Here is a 27,637-nt window from a genome sequence, read left to right as displayed (position 1 = left end):
AAGTGGCCTCAGCCAGCAGCCACAGGCCCTGGTGTGGTGTAAGTGGCCTGAGCAAGAGCTACAGACCCTGGTGTGGTGTAATTGGCCTCAATAGCAACTAAGGCCCTGGTGTGGTGTAGGTGGCCTCAGCCAGCAGCCACAGGCCCTGGTGTGGTGTAAGTGGCCTCAGCCAGCAGCCACAGGCCCTGGTGTGGTGTAAGTGGCCTCAGCCAGCAGCCACAGGCCCTGGTGTGGTGTAAGTGGCCTCAGCCAGTGCCACAGGCCCTGGTGTGGTGTAATTGGCCTCAATAGCAACTAAGGCCCTGGTGTGGTGTATGTGGCCTCAGCCAGCAGCCACAGGCCCTTGTGTGGTGTACATGGCCACAGCCAGCAGCCACAGGCCCTGGTGTGGTGTAAGTGGCCTCAATAGCAACTAAGGCCCTGGTGTGGTGTAAGTGGCCTGAGCAAGAGCCACAGGCCCTGGTGTGGTGTAAGTGGTCTCAGCCAGCAGCCACAGGCCCTGGTGTGGTGTAGGTGGCCTCAGCCAGCAGCCAAAGGCCCTTGTGTGGTGTAAGTGGCCTCAGCCAGCAGCCACAGGCCCTTGTGTGGTGTAAGTGGCCTCAGAAGCAAATAAGGCCGTGGTGTGGTGTAAGTGGCCTCAGCCAGAGCCACAGGCCCTGGTGTGGTGTAAGTGGCCTCAATAGCAACTAAGGCCCTGGTGTGGTGTAAGTGGCCTCAGCCAGAGCCACAGGCCCTGGTGTGGTGTAAGTGGCCTCAGCCAGTGCCACAGGCCCTGGTGTGGTGTAAGTGGCCTGAGCAAGAGCAACAGACCCTGGTGTGGTGTAATTGGCCTCAATAGCAACTAATGCCCTGGTGTGGTGTAAGTGGCCTCAGCCAGCAGCCACAGGCCCTGGTGTGGTGTAAGTGGCCTGAGCAAGAGCCACAGACCCTGGTGTGGTGTAATTGGCCTCAATAGCAACTAAGGCCCTGGTGTGGTGTAGGTGGCCTCAGCCAGCAGCCACAGGCCCTGGTGTGGTGTAAGTGGCCTCAGTCAGAAGCCACAGTCACTGGTGTGGTGTAAGTGGCCTCAGCCAGAAGCCACTGGCCCTGGTGTGGTGTAGGTGGCCTCAGCCAGCAGCCACAGGCCCTTGTGTGGTGTAAGTGACCTCAGCCAGCAGCCACAGGCCCTGGTGTGGTGTAAGTGGCCTGAGCAAGAGCCACAGACCCTGGTGTGGTGTAATTGGCCTCAATAGCAACTAAGGCCCTGGTGTGGTGTTAGTGGCCTCAGCCAGCAGCCACAGGCCCTGGTGTGGTGTAAGTGGCCTGAGCAATAGCCACAGACCCTGGTGTGGTGTAATTGGCCTCAATAGCAACTAAGGCCCTGGTGTGGTGTTAGTGGCCTCAGCCAGCAGCCACAGGCCCTGGTGTGGTGTAAGTGGCCTCAGCCAGAGCCACAGGCCCTGATGTGGTGTAAGTGGCCCCAGCCGGTCACTCAGGCCCTGGTGTGGTGTAGGTGGCATCAGCTAGCAGCACAAGACATTGGAAAACAGCCAAAAGCAATGTCGTTAATGTGCCCTCATTAATGGGCAGCTGCTTTTGGTCTTTTAATACACCCCTTCTCTGGATCAAAAGCGGTTCAATGACATGAAAATGAAAGGCTTACAGCACCAGGTATTCCCAGGCAGTCTCCCATCCAAGTACTAACCAAGCCCAGCCCTGCTTAGCTTCCGAGATCAGACGAGGTCGGGCGTGCTCAGGGTGGTATGGCCGTAAGCTGCTGGCCCCAGCACAATGTCTCAATTTATGGATTCAACTGATTAGGTGGCAAGTACCTGAAGTTACGAAGACAATCCTATAACCATACCTGCATGTTTGCATAATACCCTAACCCAAAGGCTCAGTTTGGCATTTATCTAACAGCACAGGCCCTGGATTGTTGAAGATGGCCTCTGGAACCAGCACAGGGCCTGGTGTGTTGTACATGGCCACAGCAAGCAGCACAGGGCCAGGTTTGGTGAAGATGGCCTCGGCCAGAAACGCAGGGTCTGGTGTGATATGAGTGGCCTGAGCAAGAGCCACAGGCCCTGGTGTGGTGTAAGTGGCCTCAGCCAGCAGCCACAGGCCCTGGTGTGGTGTAAGTGGCCTCAGCCAGCAGCCACAGGCCCTGGTGTGGTGTAATTGGCCTCAATAGCAACTAAGGCCCTGGTGTTGTGTATGTGGCCTCAGCCAGCAGGCACAGGCCCTGGTGTGGTGTAAGTGGCCTCAGAAGTAAATAAGGCCCTGGTGTGGTGTAAGTGGCCTCAGCCAGCAGCACAGGGCCTTGTGTCTTGTACATGGCCACAGCAAGCAGCACTGGGCCAGGTTTGGTGAAGATGGCCTTGGCCAGAAGCACAGGGTCTGGTGTGATATGAGTTGCCTGAGCAAGAGCCACAGGCCCTGGTGTGGTGTAAGTGGCCTCAGCCAGAAGCCACAGGCCCTGGTGTGGTGTAGGTGGCCTCAGCCAGCAGCCACAGGCCCTTGTGTGGTGTAAGTGGCCTCAGCCAGCAGCCACAGGCCCTGGTGTGGTGTAAGTGGTCTCAGCCAGCAGCCACAGGCCCTGGTGTGGTGTAAGTGGCCTCAGCCAGCAGCCACAGGCCCTGGTGTGGTGTAAGTGGCCTGAGCAAGAGCTACAGACCCTGGTGTGGTGTAATTGGCCTCAATAGCAACTAAGGCCCTGGTGTGGTGTAGGTGGCCTCAGCCAGCAGCCACAGGCCCTGGTGTGGTGTAAGTGGCATCAGCCAGCAGCCACAGGCCCTGGTGTGGTGTAAGTGGCCTCAGCCAGTGCCACAGGCCCTGGTGTGGTGTAATTGGCCTCAATAGCAACTAAGGCCCTGGTGTGGTGTAATTGGCCTCAATAGCAACTAAGGCCCTGGTGTGGTGTAAGTGGCCTCAGCCAGCAGCCACAGGCCCTGGTGTGGTGTAAGTGGCCTCAGCCAGAGCCACAGGCCCTGGTGTGGTGTAAGTGGCCTGAGCAAGAGCCACAGGCCCTGGTGTGGTGTAAGTGGCCTCAGCCAGAAGCCACAGGCCCTGGTGTGGTGTAAGTGCCCTCAGCCAGCAGCCACAGGCCCTGGTGTGGTGTAAGTGGCCTCAGCCAGAGCCACAGGCCCTGGTGTAGTGTAAGTGGCCTCAGCCAGTGCCACAGGCCCTGGTGTGGTGTAAGTGGCCTGAGCAAGAGCCACAGACCCTGGTGTGGTGTAAGGGGCCTCAATAGCAACTAATGCCCTGGTGTGGTGTAAGTGGCCTCAGCCAGCAGCCACAGGCACTGGTGTGGTGTAAGTGGCCTCAGCCAGCAGCCACAGGCCCTGGTGTGGTGTAAGTGGCCTCAGCCAGCAGCCACAGGCCCTGGTGTGGTGTAAGTGGCCTGAGCCAGCAGCCACAGGCCCTGGTGTGGTGTAAGTGGCCTCAGCCAGAAGCCACAGGCACTGGTGTGGTGTAAGTGCCCTCAGCCAGCAGCCACAGGCCCTGGTGTGGTGTAAGTGGCCTCAGCCAGCAGCCACAGGCCCTGGTGTGGTGTAAGTGGACTCAGCCAGTGCCACAGGCCCTGGTGTGGTGTAAGTGGCCTGAGCAAGAGTCACAGACCCTGGTGTGGTGTAATTGGCCTCAATAGCAACTAATGCCCTGGTGTGGTGTAGGTGGCCTCAGCCAGCAGCCACAGGCCCTGGTGTGGTGTAAGTGGCCTCAGCCAGCAGCCACAGGCCCTGGTGTGGTGTACGTGGCCTCAGCCAGCAGCCACAGGCCCTGGTGTGGTGTAAGTGGCCTCAGCCAACAGCCACAGGCCCTGGTGTGGTGTAAGTGGCCTCAGCCAGAGCCACAGGCCCTGGTGTGGTGTAAGTGGCCTCAGCCAGTGCCACAGGCCCTGGTGTGGTGTAAGTGGCCTGAGCAAGAGCCACAGACCCTGGTGTGGTGTAATTGGCCTCAATAGCAACTAATGCCCTGGTGTGGTGTAGGTGGCCTCAGCCAGCAGCCACAGGCCCTGGTGTGGTGTAAGTGGCCTCAGCCAGTGCCACAGGCCCTGGTGTGGTGTAAGTGGCCTGAGCAAGAGTCACAGACCCTGGTGTGGTGTAATTGGCCTCAATAGCAACTAATGCCCTGGTGTGGTGTAGGTGGCCTCAGCCAGCAGCCACAGGCCCTGGTGTGGTGTAAGTGGCCTCAGCCAGCAGCCACAGGCCCTGGTGTGGTGTAAGTGGCCTCAGCCAGCAGCCACAGGCCCTGGTGTGGTGTAAGTGGACTCAGCCAGTGCCACAGGCCCTGGTGTGGTGTAAGTGGCCTGAGCAAGAGTCACAGACCCTGGTGTGGTGTAATTGGCCTCAATAGCAACTAATGCCCTGGTGTGGTGTAGGTGGCCTCAGCCAGCAGCCACAGGCCCTGGTGTGGTGTAAGTGGCCTCAGCCAGCAGCCACAGGCCCTGGTGTGGTGTACGTGGCCTCAGCCAGCAGCCACAGGCCCTGGTGTGGTGTAAGTGGCCTCAGCCAACAGCCACAGGCCCTGGTGTGGTGTAAGTGGCCTCAGCCAGAGCCACAGGCCCTGGTGTGGTGTAAGTGGCCTCAGCCAGTGCCACAGGCCCTGGTGTGGTGTAAGTGGCCTGAGCAAGAGCCACAGACCCTGGTGTGGTGTAATTGGCCTCAATAGCAACTAATGCCCTGGTGTGGTGTAGGTGGCCTCAGCCAGCAGCCACAGGCCCTGGTGTGGTGTAAGTGGCCTCAGCCAGTGCCACAGGCCCTGGTGTGGTGTAAGTGGCCTGAGCAAGAGTCACAGACCCTGGTGTGGTGTAATTGGCCTCAATAGCAACTAATGCCCTGGTGTGGTGTAGGTGGCCTCAGCCAGCAGCCACAGGCCCTGGTGTGGTGTAAGTGGCCTCAGCCAGTGCCACAGGCCCTGGTGTGGTGTAAGTGGCCTGAGCAAGAGCCACAGACCCTGGTGTGGTGTAATTGGCCTCAATAGCAACTAATGCCCTGGTGTGGTGTAGGTGGCCTCAGCCAGCAGCCACAGGCCCTGGTGTGGTGTAAGTGGCCTCAGCCAGTGCCACAGGCCCTGGTGTGGTGTAAGTGGCCTGAGCAAGAGTCACAGACCCTGGTGTGGTGTAATTGGCCTCAATAGCAACTAATGCCCTGGTGTGGTGTAGGTGGCCTCAGCCAGCAGCCACAGGCCCTGGTGTGGTGTAAGTGGCCTCAGCCAGTGCCACAGGCCCTGGTGTGGTGTAATTGGCCTCAATAGCAACTAATGCCCTGGTGTGGTGTAAGTGGCCTCAGCCAGCAGCCACAGGCCCTGGTGTGGTGTAATTGGCCTCAATAGCAACTAAGGCCCTGGTGTGGTGTAATTGGCCTCAATAGCAACTAAGGCCCTGGTGTGGTGTAAGTGGCCTCAGCCAGCAGCCACAGGCCCTGGTGTGGTGTAAGTGGCCTCAGCCAGAGCCACAGGCCCTGATGTGGTGTAAGTGGCCCCAGCCGGTCACTCAGGCCCTGGTGTGGTGTAGGTGGCATCAGCTAGCAGCACAAGACATTGGAAAAGAGCCAAAAGCAATGTCGTTAATGTGCCCTCATTAATGGGCAGCTGCTTTTGGTCTTTTAATACACCCCTTCTCTGGATCAAAAGCGGTTCAATGACATGAAAATGAAAGGCTTACAGCACCAGGTATTCCAAGGAAGTCTCCCATCCAAGTACTAACCAAGCCCAGCCCTGCTTAGCTTCCGAGATCAGACGAGGTCGGGCGTGCTCAGGGTGGTATGGCCGTAAGCTGCTGGCCCCAGCACAATGTCTCAATTTATGGATTCAAGTGATTAGGTGGCAAGTACCTGAAGTTACGAAGACAATCCTATAACCATACCTGCATGTTTGCATAATACCCTAACCCAAAGGCTCAGTTTAGCATTTATCCAACAGCACAGGCCCTGGATTGTTGAAGATGGCCTCAGGAACCAGAACAGGGCCTGGTGTGTTGTACATGGCCACAGCTAGCAGCACAGGGCCTGGTTTGGTGAAGATGGCCTCGGCCAGAAGCACAGGGCCTGGTGTGATATGAGTGGCCTGAGCAAGAGCCACAGGCCCTGGTGTGGTGTAAGTGGCCTCAGCCAGTGCCACAGGCCCTGGTGTGGTGTAAGTGGCCTGAGCAAGAGTCACAGACCCTGGTGTGGTGTAATTGGCCTCAATAGCAACTAATGCCCTGGTGTGGTGTAGGTGGCCTCAGCCAGCAGCCACAGGCCCTGGTGTGGTGTAAGTGGCCTCAGCCAGTGCCACAGGCCCTGGTGTGGTGTAAGTGGCCTGAGCAAGAGCCACAGACCCTGGTGTGGTGTAATTGGCCTCAATAGCAACTAATGCCCTGGTGTGGTGTAAGTGGCCTCAGCCAGCAGCCACAGGCCCTGGTGTGGTGTAAGTGGCCTGAGCAAGAGCCACAGGCCCTGATGTGGTGTAAGTGGCCCCAGCCGGTCACTCAGGCCCTGGTGTGGTGTAGGTGGCATCAGCTAGCAGCACAAGACATTGGAAAACAGCCAAAAGCAATGTCGTTAATGTGCCCTCATTAAAGGGCAGCTGCTTTTGGTCTTTTAATACACCCCTTCTCTGGCTCAAAAGCGGTTCAATGACATGAAAATGAAAGGCTTACAGCACCAGGTATTCCCAGGTAGTCTCCCATCCAAGTACTAACCAAGCCCAGCCCTGCTTAGCTTCCGAGATCAGACGAGGTCGGGCGTGCTCAGGGTGGTATGGCCGTAAGCTGCTGGCCCCAGCACAATGTCTCAATTTATGGATTCAACTGATTAGGTGGCAAGTACCTGAAGTTACGAAGACAATCCTTTAACCATACCTGCATGTTTGCATAATACCCTAACCCAAAGGCTCAGTTTGGCATTTATCTAACAGCACAGGCCCTGGATTGTTGAAGATGGCCTCAGGAACCAGCACAGGGCCTGGTGTGTTGTACATGGCCACAGCTAGCAGCACAGGGCCTGGTTTGGTGAAGATGGCCTCGGCCAGATGCGCAGGGCCTGGTGTGATGTGAGTGGCCTGAGCAAGAGCCACAGGCCCTGGTGTGGTGTAAGTGGCCTCAGCCAGAAGCCACAGGCACTGGTGTGGTGTAAGTGGCCTCAGCCAGCAGCCACAGGCCCTGGTGTGGTGTAAGTGGCCTCAGCCAGCAGCCACAGGCCCTGGTGTGGTGTAAGTGGCCTCAGCCAGCAGCCACAGGCCCTGGTGTGGTGTAAGTGGCCTCAGCCAGAGCCACAGGTCCTGGTGTGGTGTAAGTGGCCTGAGCCAGTGCCACAGGCCCTGGTGTGGTGTAAGTGGCCTGAGCAAGAGCCACAGACCCTGGTGTGGTGTAATTGGCCTCAATAGCAACTAATGCCCTGGTGTGGTGTAGGTGGCCTCAGCCAGCAGCCACAGGCCCTGGTGTGGTGTAAGTGGCCTCAATAGCAACTAATGCCCTGGTGTGGTGTAAGTGGCCTCATCCAGCAGCCACAGGCCCTGGTGTGGTGTAAGTGGCCTGAGCAAGAGCAACAGGCCCTGGTGTGGTGTAATTGGCCTCAATAGCAACTAAGGCCCTGGTGTGGTGTAGGTGGCCTCAGCCAGCAGCCACAGGCCCTGGTGTGGTGTAAGTGGCCTCAATAGCAACTAATGCCCTGGTGTGGTGTAAGTGGCCTCAGCCAGCAGCCACAGGCCCTGGTGTGGTGTAATTGGCCTCAGCCAGAGCCACAGGCCCTGATGTGGTGTAAGTGGCCCCAGCCGGTCACTCAGGCCCTGGTGTGGTGTAGGTGGCATCAGCTAGCAGCACAAGACATTGGAAAAGAGCCAAAAGCAATGTCGTTAATGTGCCCTCATTAATGGGCAGCTGCTTTTGGTCTTTTAATACACCCCTTCTCTGGATCAAAAGCGGTTCAATGACATGAAAATGAAAGGCTTACAGCACCAGGTATTCCAAGGAAGTCTCCCATCCAAGTACTAACCAAGCCCAGCCCTGCTTAGCTTCCGAGATCAGACGAGGTCGGGCGTGCTCAGGGTGGTATGGCCGTAAGCTGCTGGCCCCAGCACAATGTCTCAATTTATGGATTCAAGTGATTAGGTGGCAAGTACCTGAAGTTACGAAGACAATCCTATAACCATACCTGCATGTTTGCATAATACCCTAACCCAAAGGCTCAGTTTAGCATTTATCCAACAGCACAGGCCCTGGATTGTTGAAGATGGCCTCAGGAACCAGAACAGGGCCTGGTGTGTTGTACATGGCCACAGCTAGCAGCACAGGGCCTGGTTTGGTGAAGATGGCCTCGGCCAGAAGCACAGGGCCTGGTGTGATATGAGTGGCCTGAGCAAGAGCCACAGGCCCTGGTGTGGTGTAAGTGGCCTGAGCAAGAGCCACAGGCCCTGGTGTGGTGTAAGTGGCCTGAGCAAGAGCCACAGGCCCTGGTGTGGAGTAAGTGGCCTGAGCATGAGCCACAGGCCCTGGTGTGGAGTAAGTGGCCTGAGCAAGAGCCACAGGCCCTGGTGTGGTGTAATTGGCCTCAATAGCAACTAAGAGCCTGGTGTGGTGTATGTGGCCTCAGCCAGCAGCCACAGGCCCTGGTGTGGTGTAAGTGGCCTCAGAAGCAAATAAGGCCGTGGTGTGGTGTATGTGACCTCAGCCAGGAGCCACAGGCCCTGGTGTGGTGTAAGTGGCCTCAGCCAGCAGCCACAGGCCCTGGTGTGGTGTAAGTGGCCTCAGCCAGCAGCCACAGGCCCTGGTGTGGTGTAAGTGGCCTCAGCCAGAGCCACAGGCCCTGGTGTGGTGTAAGTGGCCTGAGCAAGAGCCACAGACCCTGGTGTGGTGTAAGGGGCCTCAATAGCAACTAATGCCCTGGTGTGGTGTAAGTGGCCTCAGCCAGTGCCACAGGCCCTGGTGTGGTGTAAGTGGCCTGAGCAAGAGCCACAGACCCTGGTGTGGTGTAAGGGGCCTCAATAGCAACTAATGCCCTGGTGTGGTGTAAGTGGCCTCAGCCAGCAGCCACAGGCACTGGTGTGGTGTAAGTGGCCTCAGCCAGCAGCCACAGGCCCTGGTGTGGTGTAAGTGGCCTCAGCCAGCAGCCACAGGCCCTGGTGTGGTGTAAGTGGCCTGAGCCAGCAGCCACAGGCCCTGGTGTGGTGTAAGTGGCCTGAGCAAGAGCCACAGACCCTGGTGTGGTGTAATTGGCCTCAATAGCAACTAATGCCCTGGTGTGGTGTAATTGGCCTCAATAGCAACTAAGGCCCTGGTGTGGTGTATGTGGCCTCAGCCAGCAGCCACAGGCCCTGGTGTGGTGTAAGTGGCCTCAGAAGCAAATAAGGCCGTTGTGTGGTGTATGTGACCTCAGCCAGGAGCCACAGGCCCTGGTGTGGTGTAAGTGGCCTCAGCCAGCAGCCACAGGCCCTGGTGTGGTGTAAGTGGCCTCAGCCAGAGCCACAGGCCCTGGTGTGGTGTAAGTGGCCTCAGCCAGTGCCACAGGCCCTGGTGTGGTGTAAGTGGCCTGAGCAAGAGCCACAGACCCTGGTGTGGTGTAATTGGCCTCAGCCCTGTGGTGTAAGTGGCCTCAGCCAGTGCCACAGGCCCTGGTGTGGTGTAAGTGGCCTCAGCCAGCAGCCACAGGCCCTGGTGTGGTGTAAGGGGCCTCAATAGCAACTAATGCCCTGGTGTGGTGTAAGTGGCCTCAGCCAGCAGCCACAGGCACTGGTGTGGTGTAAGTGGCCTCAGCCAGCAGCCACAGGCCCTGGTGTGGTGTAAGTGGCCTGAGCCAGCAGCCACAGGCCCTGGTGTGGTGTAAGTGGCCTCAGCCAGAAGCCACAGGCACTGGTGTGGTGTAAGTGCCCTCAGCCAGCAGCCACAGGCCCTGGTGTGGTGTAAGTGGCCTCAGCCAGCAGCCACAGGCCCTGGTGTGGTGTAAGTGGACTCAGCCAGTGCCACAGGCCCTGGTGTGGTGTAAGTGGCCTGAGCAAGAGTCACAGACCCTGGTGTGGTGTAATTGGCCTCAATAGCAACTAATGCCCTGGTGTGGTGTAGGTGGCCTCAGCCAGCAGCCACAGGCCCTGGTGTGGTGTAAGTGGCCTCAGCCAGTGCCACAGGCCCTGGTGTGGTGTAAGGGGCCTCAATAGCAACTAATGCCCTGGTGTGGTGTAAGTGGCCTCAGCCAGCAGCCACAGGCACTGGTGTGGTGTAAGTGCCCTCAGCCAGCAGCCACAGGCCCTGGTGTGGTGTAAGTGGCCTCAGCCAGCAGCCACAGGCCCTGGTGTGGTGTAAGTGGCCTCAGCCAGCAGCCACAGGCCCTGGTGTGGTGTAAGTGGCCTGAGCAAGAGCCACAGGCCCTGGTGTGGTGTAAGTGGCCTCAGCCAGAAGCCACAGGCCCTGGTGTGGTGTAAGTGCCCTCAGCCAGCAGCCACAGGCCCTGGTGTGGTGTAAGTGACCTCAGCCAGCAGCCACAGGCCCTGGTGTGGTGTAAGTGGCCTCAGCCAGCAGCCACAGGCCCTGGTGTGGTGTAAGTGGCCTCAGCCAGTGCCACAGGCCCTGGTGTGGTGTAAGTGGCCTGAGCAAGAGTCACAGACCCTGGTGTGGTGTAATTGGCCTCAATAGCAACTAATGCCCTGGTGTGGTGTAGGTGGCCTCAGCCAGCAGCCACAGGCCCTGGTGTGGTGTAAGTGGCCTCAGCCAGTGCCACAGGCCCTGGTGTGGTGTAAGTGGCCTGAGCAAGAGCCACAGACCCTGGTGTGGTGTAATTGGCCTCAATAGCAACTAATGCCCTGGTGTGGTGTAAGTGGCCTCAGCCAGCAGCCACAGGCCCTGGTGTGGTGTAAGTGGCCTGAGCAAGAGCCACAGGCCCTGATGTGGTGTAAGTGGCCCCAGCCGGTCACTCAGGCCCTGGTGTGGTGTAGGTGGCATCAGCTAGCAGCACAAGACATTGGAAAACAGCCAAAAGCAATGTCGTTAATGTGCCCTCATTAATGGGCAGCTGCTTTTGGTCTTTTAATACACCCCTTCTCTGGATCAAAAGCGGTTCAATGACATGAAAATGAAAGGCTTACAGCACCAGGTATTCCCAGGCAGTCTCCCATCCAAGTACTAACCAAGCCCAGCCCTGCTTAGCTTCCGAGATCAGACGAGGTCGGGCGTGCTCAGGGTGGTATGGCCGTAAGCTGCTGGCCCCAGCACAATGTCTCAATTTATGGATTCAACTGATTAGGTGGCAAGTACCTGAAGTTACGAAGACAATCCTTTAACCATACCTGCATGTTTGCATAATACCCTAACCCAAAGGCTCAGTTTGGCATTTATCTAACAGCACAGGCCCTGGATTGTTGAAGATGGCCTCAGGAACCAGCACAGGGCCTGGTGTGTTGTACATGGCCACAGCTAGCAGCACAGGGCCTGGTTTGGTGAAGATGGCCTCGGCCAGAAGCGCAGGGCCTGGTGTGATGTGAGTGGCCTGAGCAAGAGCCACAGGCCCTGGTGTGGTGTAAGTGGCCTCAGCCAGAAGCCACAGGCACTGGTGTGGTGTAAGTGGCCTCAGCCAGCAGCCACAGGCCCTGGTGTGGTGTAAGTGGCCTCAGCCAGCAGCCACAGGCCCTGGTGTGGTGTACGTGGCCTCAGCCAGCAGCCACAGGCCCTGGTGTGGTGTAAGTGGCCTCAGCCAGAGCCACAGGTCCTGGTGTGGTGTAAGTGGCCTGAGCCAGTGCCACAGGCCCTGGTGTGGTGTAAGTGGCCTGAGCAAGAGCCACAGACCCTGGTGTGGTGTAATTGGCCTCAATAGCAACTAATGCCCTGGTGTGGTGTAGGTGGCCTCAGCCAGCAGCCACAGGCCCTGGTGTGGTGTAAGTGGCCTCAATAGCAACTAATGACCTGGTGTGGTGTAAGTGGCCTCATCCAGCAGCCACAGGCCCTGGTGTGGTGTAAGTGGCCTGAGCAAGAGCCACAGGCCCTGGTGTGGTGTAATTGGCCTCAATAGCAACTAAGGCCCTGGTGTGGTGTAGGTGGCCTCAGCCAGCAGCCACAGGCCCTGGTGTGGTGTAAGTGGCCTCAATAGCAACTAATGCCCTGGTGTGGTGTAAGTGGCCTCAGCCAGCAGCCACAGGCCCTGGTGTGGTGTAATTGGCCTCAATAGCAACTAAGGCCCTGGTGTGGTGTAGGTGGCCTCAGCCAGCAGCCACAGGCCCTGGTGTGGTGTAAGTGGCCTCAGCCAGAGCCACAGGCCCTGATGTGGTGTAAGTGGCCCCAGCCGGTCACTCAGGCCCTGGTGTGGTGTAGGTGGCATCAGCTAGCAGCACAAGACATTGGAAAAGAGCCAAAAGCAATGTCGTTAATGTGCCCTCATTAATGGGCAGCTGCTTTTGGTCTTTTAATACACCCCTTCTCTGGATCAAAAGCGGTTCAATGACATGAAAATGAAAGGCTTACAGCACCAGGTATTCCAAGGAAGTCTCCCATCCAAGTACTAACCAAGCCCAGCCCTGCTTAGCTTCCGAGATCAGACGAGGTCGGGCGTGCTCAGGGTGGTATGGCCGTAAGCTGCTGGCCCCAGCACAATGTCTCAATTTATGGATTCAAGTGATTAGGTGGCAAGTACCTGAAGTTACGAAGACAATCCTATAACCATACCTGCATGTTTGCATAATACCCTAACCCAAAGGCTCAGTTTAGCATTTATCCAACAGCACAGGCCCTGGATTGTTGAAGATGGCCTCAGGAACCAGAACAGGGCCTGGTGTGTTGTACATGGCCACAGCTAGCAGCACAGGGCCTGGTTTGGTGAAGATGGCCTCGGCCAGAAGCACAGGGCCTGGTGTGATATGAGTGGCCTGAGCAAGAGCCACAGGCCCTGGTGTGGTGTAAGTGGCCTGAGCAAGAGCCACAGGCCCTGGTGTGGAGTAAGTGGCCTGAGCAAGACCACAGGCCCTGGTGTGGTGTAATTGGCCTCAATAGCAACTAAGGCCCTGGTGTGGTGTATGTGGCCTCAGCCAGCAGCCACAGGCCCTGGTGTGGTGTAAGTGGCCTGAGCAAGACCACAGGCCCTGGTGTGGTGTAATTGGCCTCAATAGCAACTAAGGCCCTGGTGTGGTGTATGTGGCCTCAGCCAGCAGCCACAGGCCCTGGTGTGGTGTAAGTGGCCTCAGAAGCAAATAAGGCCGTGGTGTGGTGTATGTGACCTCAGCCAGGAGCCACAGGCCCTGGTGTGGTGTAAGTGGCCTCAGCCAGAGCCACAGGCCCTGGTGTAGTGTAAGTGGCCTCAGCCAGTGCCACAGGCCCTGGTGTGGTGTAAGTGGCCTGAGCAAGAGCCACAGACCCTGGTGTGGTGTAAGGGGCCTCAATAGCAACTAATGCCCTGGTGTGGTGTAAGTGGCCTCAGCCAGCAGACACAGGCCCTGGTGTGGTGTAAGTGGCCTCAGCCAGCAGCCACAGGCCCTGGTGTGGTGTAAGTGGCCTGAGCCAGCAGCCACAGGCCCTGGTGTGGTGTAAGTGGCCTCAGCCAGAAGCCACAGGCACTGGTGTGGTGTAAGTGCCCTCAGCCAGCAGCCACAGGCCCTGGTGTGGTGTAAGTGACCTCAGCCAGCAGCCACAGGCCCTGGTGTGGTGTAAGTGGCCTCAGCCAGCAGCCACAGGCCCTGGTGTGGTGTAAGTGGACTCAGCCAGTGCCACAGGCCCTGGTGTGGTGTAAGTGGCCTCAGCAAGAGTCACAGACCCTGGTGTGGTGTAATTGGCCTCAATAGCAACTAATGCCCTGGTGTGGTGTAGGTGGCCTCAGCCAGCAGCCACAGGCCCTGGTGTGGTGTAAGTGGCCTCAGAAGCAAATAAGGCCCTGGTGTGGTGTAAGTGGCCTCAATAGCAACTAAGGCCCTGGTGTGGTGTAAGTGGCCTCAGCCAGCAGCACAGGGCCTGGTGTGTTGTACATGGCCACAGCAAGCAGCACTGGGCCAGGTTTGGTGAAGATGGGCTTGGCCAGAAGCACAGGGTCTGGTGTGATATGAGTGGCCTGAGCAAGAGCCACAGGCCCTGGTGTGGTGTAGGTGGCCTCAGCCAGCAGCCACAGGCCCTTGTGTGGTGTAAGTGGCCTCAGCCAGCAGCCACAGGCCCTGGTGTGGTGTAAGTGGCCTCAGCCAGCAGCCACAGGCCCTTGTGTGGTGTAAGTGGCCTCAGCCAGCAGCCACAGGCCCTGGTGTGGTTTAAGTGGCCTCAGCCAGCAGCCACAGGCCCTGGTGTGGTGTAAGTGGCCTCAGCCAGCAGCCACAGGCCCTGGTGTGGTGTAAGTGGCCTCAGCCAGCAGCCACAGGCCCTGGTGTGGTGTAAGTGGCCTCAGCCAGCAGCCACAGGCCCTGGTGTGGTGTAAGTGGCCTCAGCCAGAGCCACAGGCCCTGATGTGGTGTAAGTGGCCCCAGCCGGTCACTCAGGCCCTGGTGTGGTGTAGGTGGCATCAGCTAGCAGCACAAGACATTGGAAAAGAGCCAAAAGCAATGTCGTTAATGTGCCCTCATTAATGGGCAGCTGCTTTTGGTCTTTTAATACACCCCTTCTCTGGATCAAAAGCGGTTCAATGACATGAAAATGAAAGGCTTACAGCACCAGGTATTCCCAGGCAGTCTCCCATCCAAGTACTAACCAAGCCCAGCCCTGCTTAGCTTCCGAGATCAGACGAGGTCTGGCGTGCTCAGGGTGGTATGGCCGTAAGCTGCTGGCCCCAGCACAATGTCTCAATTTATGGATTCAACTGATTAGGTGGCAAGTACCTGAAGTTACGAAGACAATCCTTTAACCATACCTGCATGTTTGCATAATACCCTAACCCAAAGGCTCAGTTTAGCATTTATCTAACAGCACAGACCCTGGATTGTTGAAGATGGCCTCAGGAACCAGCACAGGGCCTGGTGTGTTGTACATGGCCACAGCTAGCAGCACAGGGCCTGGTTTGGTGAAGATGGCCTCGGCCAGAAGCACAGGGCCTGGTGTGATGTGAGTGGCCTGAGCAAGAGCCACAGGCCTTGGTGTGGTGTAAGTGGCCTCAGCCAGAAGCCACAGGCACTGGTGTGGTGTAAGTGCCCTCAGCCAGCAGCCACAGGCCCTGGTGTGGTGTAAGTGGCCTCAGCCAGCAGCCACAGGCCCTGGTGTGGTGTAAGTGGCCTCAGCCAGCAGCCACAGGCCCTGGTGTGGTGTAAGTGGCCTCAGCCAGTGCCACAGGCCCTGGTGTGGTGTAAGTGGCCTGAGCAAGAGTCACAGACCCTGGTGTGGTGTAATTGGCCTCAATAGCAACTAATGCACTGGTGTGGTGTAAGTGGCCTCAGCCAGCAGCCACAGGCCCTGGTGTGGTGTAAGTGGCCTCAGCCAGCAGCCACAGGCCCTGGTGTGGTGTAAGTGGCCTCAGCCAGAGCCACAGGCCCTGGTGTGGTGTAAGTGGCCTCAGCCAGTGCCACAGGCCCTGGTGTGGTGTAAGTGGCCTGAGCAAGAGCCACAGACCCTGGTGTGGTGTAATTGGCCTCAATAGCAACTAATGCCCTGGTGTGGTGTAGGTGGCCTCAGCCAGCAGCCACAGGCCCTGGTGTGGTGTAAGTGGCCTCAATAGCAACTAATGCCCTGGTGTGGTGTAAGTGGCCTCAGCCAGCAGCCACAGGCCCTGGTGTGGTGTAAGTGGCCTGAGCAAGAGCCACAGACCATGGTGTGGTGTAATTGGCCTCAATAGCAACTAAGGCCCTGGTGTGGTGTAAGTGGCCTCAATAGCAACTAAGGCCCTGGTGTGGTGTATGTGGCCTCAGAAGCAAATAAGGCCGTGGTGTGGTGTATGTGGCCTCAGCCAGCAGCCACAGGCCATGGTGTGGTGTAAGTGGCCTCAGAAGCAAATAAGGCCGTGGTGTGGTGTATGTGGCCTCAGCCAGCAGCCACAGGCCGTGGTGTGGTGTAAGTGGCCTCAGCCAGCAGCCACAGGCCCTGGTGTGGTGTAAGTGGCCTCAGCCAGCAGCCACAGGCCCTGGTGTGGTGTAAGTGGCCTGAGCAAGAGCCACAGGCCCTGGTGTGGTGTAAGTGGCCTCAATAGCAACTAAGGCCCTGGTGTGGTGTATGTGGCCTCAGCCAGCAGCCACAGGCCCTGGTGTGGTGTAAGTGGCCTCAATAGCAACTAAGGCCCTGGTGTGGTGTAGGTGGCCTCAGCCAGCAGCCACAGGCCCTGGTGTGGTGTAAGTGGCCTCAGCCAGAGCCACAGGCCCTGGTGTGGTGTAAGTGGCCTCAGCCAGCAGCCACAGGCCCTGGTGTGGTGTAGGTGGCCTCAGCCAGCAGCCACAGGCCCTGGTGTGGTGTAAGTGGCCTCAGCCAGAGCCACAGGCCCTGATGTGGTGTAAGTGGCCCCAGCCGGTCACTCAGGCCCTGGTGTGGTGTAGGTGGCATCAGCTAGCAGCACAAGACATTGGAAAACAGCCAAAAGCAATGTCGTTAATGTGCCCTCATTAATGGGCAGCTGCTTTTGGTCTTTTAATACACCCCTTCTCTGGATCAAAAGCGGTTCAATGACATGAAAATGAAAGGCTTACAGCACCAGGTATTCCCAGGCAGTCTCCCATCCAAGTACTAACCAAGCCCAGCCCTGCTTAGCTTCCGAGATCAGACGAGGTCGGGCGTGCGCAGGGTGGTATGGCCGTAAGCTGCTGGCCCCAGCACAATGTCTCAATTTATGGATTCAACTGATTAGGTGGCAAGTACCTGAAGTTACGAAGACAATCCTATAACCATACATGCATGTTTGCATAATACCATAACCCAAAGGCTCAGTTTGGCATTTATCTAACAGCACAGGCCCTGGATTGTTGAAGATGGCCTCTGGAACCAGCACAGGGCCTGGTGTGTTGTACATGGCCACAGCAAGCAGCACAGGGCCAGGTTTGGTGAAGATGGCCTCGGCCAGAAGCACAGGGTCTGGTGTGATATGAGTGGCCTGAGCAAGAGCCACAGGCCCTGGTGTGGTGTAGGTGGCCTCAGCCAGCAGCCACAGGCCCTTGTGCGGTGTAAGTGGCCTCAGCCAGCAGCCACAGGCCCTGGTGTGGTGTAAGTGGCCTCAGCCAGAAGCCACAGGCACTGGTGTGGTGTAAGTGCCCTCAGCCAGCAGCCACAGGCCCTGGTGTGGTGTAAGTGACCTCAGCCAGCAGCCACAGGCCCTGGTGTGGTGTAAGTGGACTCAGCCAGTGCCACAGGCCCTGGTGTGGTGTAAGTGGCCTGAGCAAGAGTCACAGACCCTGGTGTGGTGTAATTGGCCTCAATAGCAACTAATGCCCTGGTGTGGTGTAAGTGGCCTGAGCAAGAGTCACAGGCCCTGGTGTGGTGTAAGTGACCTCAGCCAGCAGCCACAGGCCCTGGTGTGGTGTAAGTGGCCTCAGCCAGCAGCCACAGGCCCTGGTGTGGTGTAAGTGGCCTCAGCCAGCAGCCACAGGCCCTGGTGTGGTGTAAGTGGCCTGAGCAAGAGTCACAGACCTTGGTGTGGTGTAATTGGCCTCAATAGCAACTAATGCCCTGGTGTGGTGTAAGTGACCTCAGCCAGCAGCCACAGGCACTGGTGTGGTGTAACTGCCCTCAGCCAGCAGCCACAGGCCCTGGTGTGGTGTAAGTGGCCTCAGCCAGCAGCCACAGGCCCTGGTGTGGTGTAAGTGGCCTCAGCCAGCAGCCACAGGCCCTGGTGTGGTGTAAGTGGCCTGAGCAAGAGCCACAGGCCCTGGTGTGGTGTAAGTGGCCTCAGCCAGAAGCCACAGGCACTGGTGTGGTGTAAGTGCCCTCAGCCAGCAGCCACAGGCCCTGGTGTGGTGTAAGTGACCTCAGCCAGAGCCACAGGCCCTGGTGTGGTGTAAGTGGCCTCAGCCAGCAGCCACAGGCCCTGGTGTGGTGTAAGTGGCCTCAGCCAGTGCCACAGGCCCTGGTGTGGTCTAAGTGGCCTGAGCAAGAGTCACAGACCCTGGTGTGGTGTAATTGGCCTCAATAGCAACTAATGCCCTGGTGTGGTGTAGGTGGCCTCAGCCAGCAGCCACAGGCCCTGGTGTGGTGTAAGTGGCCTCAGCCAGTGCCACAGGCCCTGGTGTGGTGTAAGTGGCCTGAGCAAGAGCCACAGACCCTGGTGTGGTGTAATTGGCCTCAATAGCAAATAATGCCCTGGTGTGGTGTAAGTGGCCTCAGCCAGCAGCCACAGGCCCTGGTGTGGTGTAAGTGGCCTCAGCCAGCAGCCACAGGCCCTGATGTGGTGTAAGTGGCCCCAGCCGGTCACTCAGGCCCTGGTGTGGTGTAAGTGGCCTGGTAAGCTGCTGGCCCCAGCACAATGTCTCAATTTATGGATTCAACTGATTAGGTGGCAAGTACCTGAAGTTACGAAGACAATCCTTTAACCATACCTGCATGTTTGCATAATACCCTAACCCAAAGGCTCAGTTTAGCATTTATCTAACAGCACAGGCCCTGGATTGTTGAAGATGGCCTCAGGAACCAGCACAGGGCCTGGTGTGTTGTACATGGCCACAGCTAGCAGCACAGGGCCTGGTTTGGTGAAGATGGCCTCGGCCAGAAGCGCAGGGCCTGGTGTGATATGAGTGGCCTGAGCAAGAGCCACAGGCCCTGGTGTGGTGTAAGTGGCCTGAGCAAGAGCCACAGGCCCTGGTGTGGTGTAAGTGCCCTCAGCCAGCAGCCACAGGCACTGGTGTGGTGTAAGTGACCTCAGCCAGAGCCACAGGCCCTGGTGTGGTGTAAGTGGCCTCAGCCAGTGCCACAGGCCCTGGTGTGGTGTAAGTGGCCTGAGCAAGAGCCACAGACCCTGGTGTGGTGTAATTGGCCTCAATAGCAACTAATGCCCTGGTGTGGTGTAGGTGGCCTCAGCCAGCAGCCACAGGCCCTGGTGTGGTGTAAGTGGCCTCAATAGCAACTAATGCCCTGGTGTGGTGTAAGTGGCCTCAGCCAGCAGCCACAGGCCCTGGTGTGGTGTAAGTGGCCTGAGCAAGAGCCACAGACCCTGGTGTGGTGTAATTGGCCTCAATAGCAACTAAGGCCCTGGTGTGGTGTAGGTGGCCTCAGCCAGCAGCCACAGGCCCTGGTGTGGTGTAAGTGGCCTCAGCCAGAAGCCACAGGCACTGGTGTGGTGTACGTGGCCTCAGCCAGCAGCCACAGGCCCTGGTGTGGTGTAAGTGGCCTCAGCCAGAGCCACAGGTCCTGGTGTGGTGTAAGTGGCCTGAGCCAGTGCCACAGGCCCTGGTGTGGTGTAAGTGGCCTGAGCAAGAGCCACAGACCCTGGTGTGGTGTAATTGGCCTCAATAGCAACTAATGCCCTGGTGTGGTGTAGGTGGCCTCAGCCAGCAGCCACAGGCCCTGGTGTGGTGTAAGTGGCCTCAGCCAGTGCCACAGGCCCTGGTGTGGTGTAAGTGGCCTGAGCAAGAGCCACAGACCCTGGTGTGGTGTAATTGGCCTCAATAGCAACTAATGCCCTGGTGTGGTGTAAGTGGCCTCAGCCAGCAGCCACAGGCCCTGGTGTGGTGTAAGTGGCCTGAGCAAGAGCCACAGGCCCTGATGTGGTGTAAGTGGCCCCAGCCGGTCACTCAGGCCCTGGTGTGGTGTAGGTGGCATCAGCTAGCAGCACAAGACATTGGAAAACAGCCAAAAGCAATGTCGTTAATGTGCCCTCATTAATGGGCAGCTGCTTTTGGTCTTTTAATACACCCCTTCTCTGGATCAAAAGCGGTTCAATGACATGAAAATGCAAGGCTTACAGCACCAGGTATTCCCAGGCAGTCTCCCATCCAAGTACTAACCAAGCCCAGCCCTGCTTAGCTTCCGAGATCAGACGAGGTCGGGCGTGCTCAGGGTGGTATGGCCGTAAGCTGCTGGCCCCAGCACAATGTCTCAATTTATGGATTCAACTGATTAGGTGGCAAGTACCTGAAGTTACGAAGACAATCCTTTAACCATACCTGCATGTTTGCATAATACTCTAACCCAAAGGCTCAGTTTGGCATTTATCTAACAGCACAGGCCCTGGATTGTTGAAGATGGCCTCAGGAACCAGCACAGGGCCTGGTGTGTTGTACATGGCCACAGCTAGCAGCACAGGGCCTGGTTTGGTGAAGATGGCCTCGGCCAGAAGCGCAGGGCCTGGTGTGATGTGAGTGGCCTGAGCAAGAGCCACAGGCCCTGGTGTGGTGTAAGTGGCCTCAGCCAGAAGCCACAGGCACTGGTGTGGTGTAAGTGGCCTCAGCCAGCAGCCACAGGCCCTGGTGTGGTGTACGTGGCCTCAGCCAGCAGCCACAGGCCCTGGTGTGGTGTAAGTGGCCTCAGCCAGAGCCACAGGTCCTGGTGTGGTGTAAGTGGCCTGAGCCAGTGCCACAGGCCCTGGTGTGGTGTAAGTGGCCTGAGCAAGAGCCACAGACCCTGGTGTGGTGTAATTGGCCTCAATAGCAACTAATGCCCTGGTGTGGTGTAGGTGGCCTCAGCCAGCAGCCACAGGCCCTGGTGTGGTGTAAGTGGCCTCAATAGCAACTAATGCCCTGGTGTGGTGTAAGTGGCCTCATCCAGCAGCCACAGGCCCTGGTGTGGTGTAAGTGGCCTGAGCAAGAGCCACAGGCCCTGGTGTGGTGTAATTGGCCTCAATAGCAACTAAGGCCCTGGTGTGGTGTAGGTGGCCTCAGCCAGCAGCCACAGGCCCTGGTGTGGTGTAAGTGGCCTCAATAGCAACTAATGCCCTGGTGTGGTGTAAGTGGCCTCAGCCAGCAGCCACAGGCCCTGGTGTGGTGTAATTGGCCTCAATAGCAACTAAGGCCCTGGTGTGGTGTAGGTGGCCTCAGCCAGCAGCCACAGGCCCTGGTGTGGTGTAAGTGGCCTCAGCCAGAGCCACAGGCCCTGATGTGGTGTAAGTGGCCCCAGCCGGTCACTCAGGCCCTGGTGTGGTGTAGGTGGCATCAGCTAGCAGCACAAGACATTGGAAAAGAGCCAAAAGCAATGTCGTTAATGTGCCCTCATTAATGGGCAGCTGCTTTTGGTCTTTTAATACACCCCTTCTCTGGATCAAAAGCGGTTCAATGACATGAAAATGAAAGGCTTACAGCACCAGGTATTCCAAGGAAGTCTCCCATCCAAGTACTAACCAAGCCCAGCCCTGCTTAGCTTCCGAGATCAGACGAGGTCGGGCGTGCTCAGGGTGGTATGGCCGTAAGCTGCTGGCCCCAGCACAATGTCTCAATTTATGGATTCAAGTGATTAGGTGGCAAGTACCTGAAGTTACGAAGACAATCCTATAACCATACCTGCATGTTTGCATAATACCCTAACCCAAAGGCTCAGTTTAGCATTTATCCAACAGCACAGGCCCTGGATTGTTGAAGATGGCCTCAGGAACCAGAACAGGGCCTGGTGTGTTGTACATGGCCACAGCTAGCAGCACAGGGCCTGGTTTGGTGAAGATGGCCTCGGCCAGAAGCACAGGGCCTGGTGTGATATGAGTGGCCTGAGCAAGAGCCACAGGCCCTGGTGTGGTGTAAGTGGCCTGAGCAAGAGCCACAGGCCCTGGTGTGGAGTAAGTGGCCTGAGCAAGACCACAGGCCCTGGTGTGGTGTAATTGGCCTCAATAGCAACTAAGGCCCTGGTGTGGTGTATGTGGCCTCAGCCAGCAGCCACAGGCCCTGGTGTGGTGTAAGTGGCCTGAGCAAGACCACAGGCCCTGGTGTGGTGTAATTGGCCTCAATAGCAACTAAGGCCCTGGTGTGGTGTATGTGGCCTCAGCCAGCAGCCACAGGCCCTGGTGTGGTGTAAGTGGCCTCAGAAGCAAATAAGGCCGTGGTGTGGTGTATGTGACCTCAGCCAGGAGCCACAGGCCCTGGTGTGGTGTAAGTGGCCTCAGCCAGCAGCCACAGGCCCTGGTGTGGTGTAAGTGGCCTCAGCCAGCAGCCACAGGCCCTGGTGTGGTGTAAGTGGCCTCAGCCAGAGCCACAGGCCCTGGTGTAGTGTAAGTGGCCTCAGCCAGTGCCACAGGCCCTGGTGTGGTGTAAGTGGCCTGAGCAAGAGCCACAGACCCTGGTGTGGTGTAAGGGGCCTCAATAGCAACTAATGCCCTGGTGTGGTGTAAGTGGCCTCAGCCAGCAGCCACAGGCACTGGTGTGGTGTAAGTGGCCTCAGCCAGCAGCCACAGGCCCTGGTGTGGTGTAAGTGGCCTCAGCCAGCAGCCACAGGCCCTGGTGTGGTGTAAGTGGCCTGAGCCAGCAGCCACAGGCCCTGGTGTGGTGTAAGTGGCCTCAGCCAGAAGCCACAGGCACTGGTGTGGTGTAAGTGCCCTCAGCCAGCAGCCACAGGCCCTGGTGTGGTGTAAGTGACCTCAGCCAGCAGCCACAGGCCCTGGTGTGGTGTAAGTGGCCTCAGCCAGCAGCCACAGGCCCTGGTGTGGTGTAAGTGGACTCAGCCAGTGCCACAGGCCCTGGTGTGGTGTAAGTGGCCTCAGCAAGAGTCACAGACCCTGGTGTGGTGTAATTGGCCTCAATAGCAACTAATGCCCTGGTGTGGTGTAGGTGGCCTCAGCCAGCAGCCACAGGCCCTGGTGTGGTGTAAGTGGCCTCAGAAGCAAATAAGGCCCTGGTGTGGTGTAAGTGGCCTCAATAGCAACTAAGGCCCTGGTGTGGTGTAAGTGGCCTCAGCCAGCAGCACAGGGCCTGGTGTGTTGTACATGGCCACAGCAAGCAGCACTGGGCCAGGTTTGGTGAAGATGGGCTTGGCCAGAAGCACAGGGTCTGGTGTGATATGAGTGGCCTGAGCAAGAGCCACAGGCCCTGGTGTGGTGTAGGTGGCCTCAGCCAGCAGCCACAGGCCCTTGTGTGGTGTAAGTGGCCTCAGCCAGCAGCCACAGGCCCTGGTGTGGTGTAAGTGGCCTCAGCCAGCAGCCACAGGCCCTTGTGTGGTGTAAGTGGCCTCAGCCAGCAGCCACAGGCCCTGGTGTGGTTTAAGTGGCCTCAGCCAGCAGCCACAGGCCCTGGTGTGGTGTAAGTGGCCTCAGCCAGCAGCCACAGGCCCTGGTGTGGTGTAAGTGGCCTCAGCCAGCAGCCACAGGCCCTGGTGTGGTGTAAGTGGCCTCAGCCAGCAGCCACAGGCCCTGGTGTGGTGTAAGTGGCCTCAGCCAGCAGCCACAGGCCCTGGTGTGGTGTAAGTGGCCTCAGCCAGAGCCACAGGCCCTGATGTGGTGTAAGTGGCCCCAGCCGGTCACTCAGGCCCTGGTGTGGTGTAGGTGGCATCAGCTAGCAGCACAAGACATTGGAAAAGAGCCAAAAGCAATGTCGTTAATGTGCCCTCATTAATGGGCAGCTGCTTTTGGTCTTTTAATACACCCCTTCTCTGGATCAAAAGCGGTTCAATGACATGAAAATGAAAGGCTTACAGCACCAGGTATTCCCAGGCAGTCTCCCATCCAAGTACTAACCAAGCCCAGCCCTGCTTAGCTTCCGAGATCAGGCGTGCTCAGGGTGGTATGGCCGTAAGCTGCTGGCCCCAGCACAATGTCTCAATTTATGGATTCAACTGATTAGGTGGCAAGTACCTGAAGTTACGAAGACAATCCTTTAACCATACCTGCATGTTTGCATAATACCCTAACCCAAAGGCTCAGTTTAGCATTTATCTAACAGCACAGACCCTGGATTGTTGAAGATGGCCTCAGGAACCACCACAGGGCCTGGTGTGTTGTACATGGCCACAGCTAGCAGCACAGGGCCTGGTTTGGTGAAGATGGCCTCGGCCAGAAGCGCAGGGCCTGGTGTGATGTGAGTGGCCTGAGCAAGAGCCACAGGCCTTGGTGTGGTGTAAGTGGCCTCAGCCAGAAGCCACAGGCACTGGTGTGGTGTAAGTGCCCTCAGCCAGCAGCCACAGGCCCTGGTGTGGTGTAAGTGGCCTCAGCCAGCAGCCACAGGCCCTGGTGTGGTGTAAGTGGCCTCAGCCAGCAGCCACAGGCCCTGGTGTGGTGTAAGTGGCCTCAGCCAGTGCCACAGGCCCTGGTGTGGTGTAAGTGGCCTGAGCAAGAGTCACAGACCCTGGTGTGGTTTAATTGGCCTCAATAGCAACTAAGGCCCTGGTGTGGTGTAAGTGGCCTCAGCCAGAAGCCACAGGCACTGGTGTGGTGTAAGTGGCCTCAGCCAGCAGCCACAGGCCCTGGTGTGGTGTAAGTGGCCTCAGCCAGAGCCACAGGCCCTGGTGTGGTGTAAGTGGCCTCAGCCAGTGCCACAGGCCCTGGTGTGGTGTAAGTGGCCTGAGCAAGAGCCACAGACCCTGGTGTGGTGTAATTGGCCTCAATAGCAACTAATGCCCTGGTGTGGTGTAGGTGGCCTCAGCCAGCAGCCACAGGCCCTGGTGTGGTGGAAGTGGCCTCAATAGCAACTAATGCCCTGGTGTGGTGTAAGTGGCCTCAGCCAGCAGCCACAGGCCCTGGTGTGGTGTAAGTGGCCTGAGCAAGAGCCACAGACCATGGTGTGGTGTAATTGGCCTCAATAGCAACTAAGGCCCTGGTGTGGTGTAAGTGGCCTCAATAGCAACTAAGGCCCTGGTGTGGTGTATGTGGCCTCAGCCAGCAGCCACAGGCCCTGGTGTGGTGTAAGTGGCCTCAGAAGCAAATAAGGCCGTGGTGTGGTGTATGTGGCCTCAGCCAGCAGCCACAGGCCCTGGTGTGGTGTAAGTGGCCTCAATAGCAACTAAGGCCGTGGTGTGGTGTAAGTGGCCTCAGCCAGCAGCCACAGGCCCTGGTGTGGTGTAAGTGGCCTCAGCCAGCAGCCACAGGCCCTGGTGTGGTGTAAGTGGCCTGAGCAAGAGCCACAGGCCCTGGTGTGGTGTAAGTGGCCTCAATAGCAACTAAGGCCCTGGTGTGGTGTATGTGGCCTCAGCCAGCAGCCACAGGCCCTGGTGTGGTGTAAGTGGCCTCAATAGCAACTAAGGCCCTGGTGTGGTGTAGGTGGCCTCAGCCAGCAGCCACAGGCCCTGGTGTGGTGTAAGTGGCCTCAGCCAGCAGCCACAGGCCGTGGTGTGGTGTAAGTGGCCTCAGCCAGAGCCACAGGCCCTGATGTGGTGTAAGTGGCCCCAGCCGGTCACTCAGGCCCTGGTGTGGTGTAGGTGGCATCAGCTAGCAGCACAAGACATTGGAAAACAGCCAAAAGCAATGTCGTTAATGTGCCCTCATTAATGGGCAGCTGCTTTTGGTCTTTTAATACACCCCTTCTCTGGATCAAAAGCGGTTCAATGACATGAAAATCAAAGGCTTACAGCACCAGGTATTCCCAGGCAGTCTCCCATCCAAGTACTAACCAAGCCCAGCCCTGCTTAGCTTCCGAGATCAGACGAGGTCGGGCGTGCTCAGGGTGGTATGGCCGTAAGCTGCTGGCCCCAGCACAATGTCTCAATTTATGGATTCAACTGATTAGGTGGCAAGTACCTGAAGTTACGAAGACAATCCTATAACCATACATGCATGTTTGCATAATACCATAACCCAAAGGCTCAGTTTGGCATTTATCTAACAGCACAGGCCCTGGATTGTTGAAGATGGCCTCTGGAACCAGCACAGGGCCTGGTGTGTTGTACATGGCCACAGCAAGCAGCACAGGGCCAGGTTTGGTGAAGATGGCCTCGGCCAGAAGCACAGGGTCTGGTGTGATATGAGTGGCCTGAGCAAGAGCCACAGGCCCTGGTGTGGTGTAGGTGGCCTCAGCCAGCAGCCACAGGCCCTTGTGCGGTGTAAGTGGCCTCAGCCAGCAGCCACAGGCCCTGGTGTGGTGTAAGTGGCCTCAGCCAGAAGCCACAGGCACTGGTGTGGTGTAAGTGCCCTCAGCCAGCAGCCACAGGCCCTGGTGTGGTGTAAGTGACCTCAGCCAGCAGCCACAGGCCCTGGTGTGGTGTAAGTGGCCTCAGCCAGCAGCCACAGGCCCTGGTGTGGTGTAAGTGGACTCAGCCAGTGCCACAGGCCCTGGTGTGGTGTAAGTGGCCTGAGCAAGAGTCACAGACCCTGGTGTGGTGTAATTGGCCTCAATAGCAACTAATGCCCTGGTGTGGTGTAAGTGACCTCAGCCAGCAGCCACAGGCCCTGGTGTGGTGTAAGTGGCCTCAGCCAGCAGCCACAGGCCCTGGTGTGGTGTAAGTGGCCTCAGCCAGCAGCCACAGGCCCTGGTGTGGTGTAAGTGGCCTCAGCCAGCAGCCACAGGCCCTGGTGTGGTGTAAGTGGCCTGAGCAAGAGCCACAGGCCCTGGTGTGGTGTAAGTGGCCTCAGCCAGAAGCCACAGGCACTGGTGTGGTGTAAGTGCCCTCAGCCAGCAGCCACAGGCCCTGGTGTGGTGTAAGTGACCTCAGCCAGAGCCACAGGCCCTGGTGTGGTGTAAGTGGCCTCAGCCAGCAGCCACAGGCCCTGGTGTGGTGTAAGTGGCCTCAGCCAGTGCCACAGGCCCTGGTGTGGTCTAAGTGGCCTGAGCAAGAGTCACAGACCCTGGTGTGGTGTAATTGGCCTCAATAGCAACTAATGCCCTGGTGTGGTGTAGGTGGCCTCAGCCAGCAGCCACAGGCCCTGGTGTGGTGTAAGTGGCCTCAGCCAGTGCCACAGGCCCTGGTGTGGTGTAAGTGGCCTGAGCAAGAGCCACAGACCCTGGTGTGGTGTAATTGGCCTCAATAGCAAATAATGCCCTGGTGTGGTGTAAGTGGCCTCAGCCAGCAGCCACAGGCCCTGGTGTGGTGTAAGTGGCCTCAGCCAGCAGCCACAGGCCCTGATGTGGTGTAAGTGGCCCCAGCCGGTCACTCAGGCCCTGGTGTGGTGTAGGTGGCATCAGCTAGCAGCACAAGACATTGGAAAACAGCCAAAAGCAATGTCGTTAATGTGCCCTCATTAATGGGCAGCTGCTTTTGGTCTTTTAATACACCCCTTCTCTGGATCAAAAGCGGTTCAATGACATGAAAATGAAAGGCTTACAGCACCAGGTATTCCCAGGTAGTCTCCCATCCAAGTACTAACCAAGCCCAGCCCTGCTTAGCTTCCGAGATCAGACGAGGTCGGGCGTGCTCAGGGTGGTATGGCCGTAAGCTGCTGGCCCCAGCACAATGTCTCAATTTATGGATTCAACTGATTAGGTGGCAAGTACCTGAAGTTACGAAGACAATCCTTTAACCATACCTGCATGTTTGCATAATACCCTAACCCAAAGGCTCAGTTTAGCATTTATCTAACAGCACAGGCCCTGGATTGTTGAAGATGGCCTCAGGAACCAGCACAGGGCCTGGTGTGTTGTACATGGCCACAGCTAGCAGCACAGGGCCTGGTTTGGTGAAGATGGCCTCGGCCAGAAGCGCAGGGCCTGGTGTGATGTGAGTGGCCTGAGCAAGAGCCACAGGCCCTGGTGTGGTGTAAGTGGCCTCAGCCAGAAGCCACAGGCACTGGTGTGGTGTAAGTGGCCTCAGCCAGCAGCCACAGGCCCTGGTGTGGTGTAAGTGGCCTCAGCCAGCAGCCACAGGCCCTGGTGTGGTGTAAGTGGCCTCAGCCAGCAGCCACAGGCCCTGGTGTGGTGTAAGTGGCCTCAACCAGAGCCACAGGTCCTGGTGTGGTGTAAGTGGCCTCAGCCAGTGCCACAGGCCCTGGTGTGGTGTAAGTGGCCTGAGCAAGAGCCACAGACCCTGGTGTGGTGTAATTGGCCTCAATAG

General features: G+C 57.8%; 12 non-coding genes and 1 pseudogene across 12 annotated transcripts; all 13 read right to left on the bottom strand.

The window, feature by feature from the left end:
- Window positions 1-1,635: 1,635 nt before the first annotated feature.
- Window positions 1,636-1,754, bottom strand: LOC143417744 (5S ribosomal RNA). The gene has a single exon (XR_013097892.1). It is a non-coding gene; the product is annotated as a 5S ribosomal RNA (ribosomal RNA).
- A 3,880-nt stretch (window positions 1,755-5,634) lies between these two features.
- Window positions 5,635-5,753, bottom strand: LOC143418008 (5S ribosomal RNA). Its single transcript, XR_013098156.1, has one exon. It is a non-coding gene; the product is annotated as a 5S ribosomal RNA (ribosomal RNA).
- An 856-nt stretch (window positions 5,754-6,609) lies between these two features.
- Window positions 6,610-6,728, bottom strand: LOC143417468 (5S ribosomal RNA). Its single transcript, XR_013097689.1, has one exon. It is a non-coding gene; the product is annotated as a 5S ribosomal RNA (ribosomal RNA).
- A 1,172-nt stretch (window positions 6,729-7,900) lies between these two features.
- On the bottom strand, window positions 7,901-8,019 carry LOC143418007 (5S ribosomal RNA). Its single transcript, XR_013098155.1, has one exon. It is a non-coding gene; the product is annotated as a 5S ribosomal RNA (ribosomal RNA).
- A 3,002-nt stretch (window positions 8,020-11,021) lies between these two features.
- LOC143417743 (5S ribosomal RNA) lies at window positions 11,022-11,140 on the bottom strand. Its single transcript, XR_013097891.1, has one exon. It is a non-coding gene; the product is annotated as a 5S ribosomal RNA (ribosomal RNA).
- Window positions 11,141-12,390: 1,250 nt separating this feature from the next.
- On the bottom strand, window positions 12,391-12,509 carry LOC143418006 (5S ribosomal RNA). The gene has a single exon (XR_013098154.1). It is a non-coding gene; the product is annotated as a 5S ribosomal RNA (ribosomal RNA).
- A 2,036-nt stretch (window positions 12,510-14,545) lies between these two features.
- Window positions 14,546-14,664, bottom strand: LOC143417330 (5S ribosomal RNA). Its single transcript, XR_013097551.1, has one exon. It is a non-coding gene; the product is annotated as a 5S ribosomal RNA (ribosomal RNA).
- A 1,838-nt stretch (window positions 14,665-16,502) lies between these two features.
- On the bottom strand, window positions 16,503-16,621 carry LOC143417887 (5S ribosomal RNA). The gene has a single exon (XR_013098035.1). It is a non-coding gene; the product is annotated as a 5S ribosomal RNA (ribosomal RNA).
- Window positions 16,622-19,703: 3,082 nt separating this feature from the next.
- On the bottom strand, window positions 19,704-19,822 carry LOC143417742 (5S ribosomal RNA). Its single transcript, XR_013097890.1, has one exon. It is a non-coding gene; the product is annotated as a 5S ribosomal RNA (ribosomal RNA).
- Window positions 19,823-21,032: 1,210 nt separating this feature from the next.
- On the bottom strand, window positions 21,033-21,151 carry LOC143418005 (5S ribosomal RNA). The gene has a single exon (XR_013098153.1). It is a non-coding gene; the product is annotated as a 5S ribosomal RNA (ribosomal RNA).
- Window positions 21,152-23,347: 2,196 nt separating this feature from the next.
- LOC143417563 (5S ribosomal RNA) lies at window positions 23,348-23,456 on the bottom strand (annotated as a pseudogene).
- A 1,759-nt stretch (window positions 23,457-25,215) lies between these two features.
- Window positions 25,216-25,334, bottom strand: LOC143417741 (5S ribosomal RNA). Its single transcript, XR_013097889.1, has one exon. It is a non-coding gene; the product is annotated as a 5S ribosomal RNA (ribosomal RNA).
- A 1,571-nt stretch (window positions 25,335-26,905) lies between these two features.
- On the bottom strand, window positions 26,906-27,024 carry LOC143417457 (5S ribosomal RNA). Its single transcript, XR_013097678.1, has one exon. It is a non-coding gene; the product is annotated as a 5S ribosomal RNA (ribosomal RNA).
- Window positions 27,025-27,637: the final 613 nt, after the last annotated feature.

This window comes from Maylandia zebra, linkage group LG3 (assembly GCF_041146795.1).
Source record: "Maylandia zebra isolate NMK-2024a linkage group LG3, Mzebra_GT3a, whole genome shotgun sequence".
Classification (NCBI taxonomy): Eukaryota; Metazoa; Chordata; class Actinopteri; order Cichliformes; family Cichlidae; genus Maylandia; species Maylandia zebra.
Note: the sequence above shows the minus strand (reverse complement) of the source record. Positions and strands in the feature narration are given on the sequence as shown.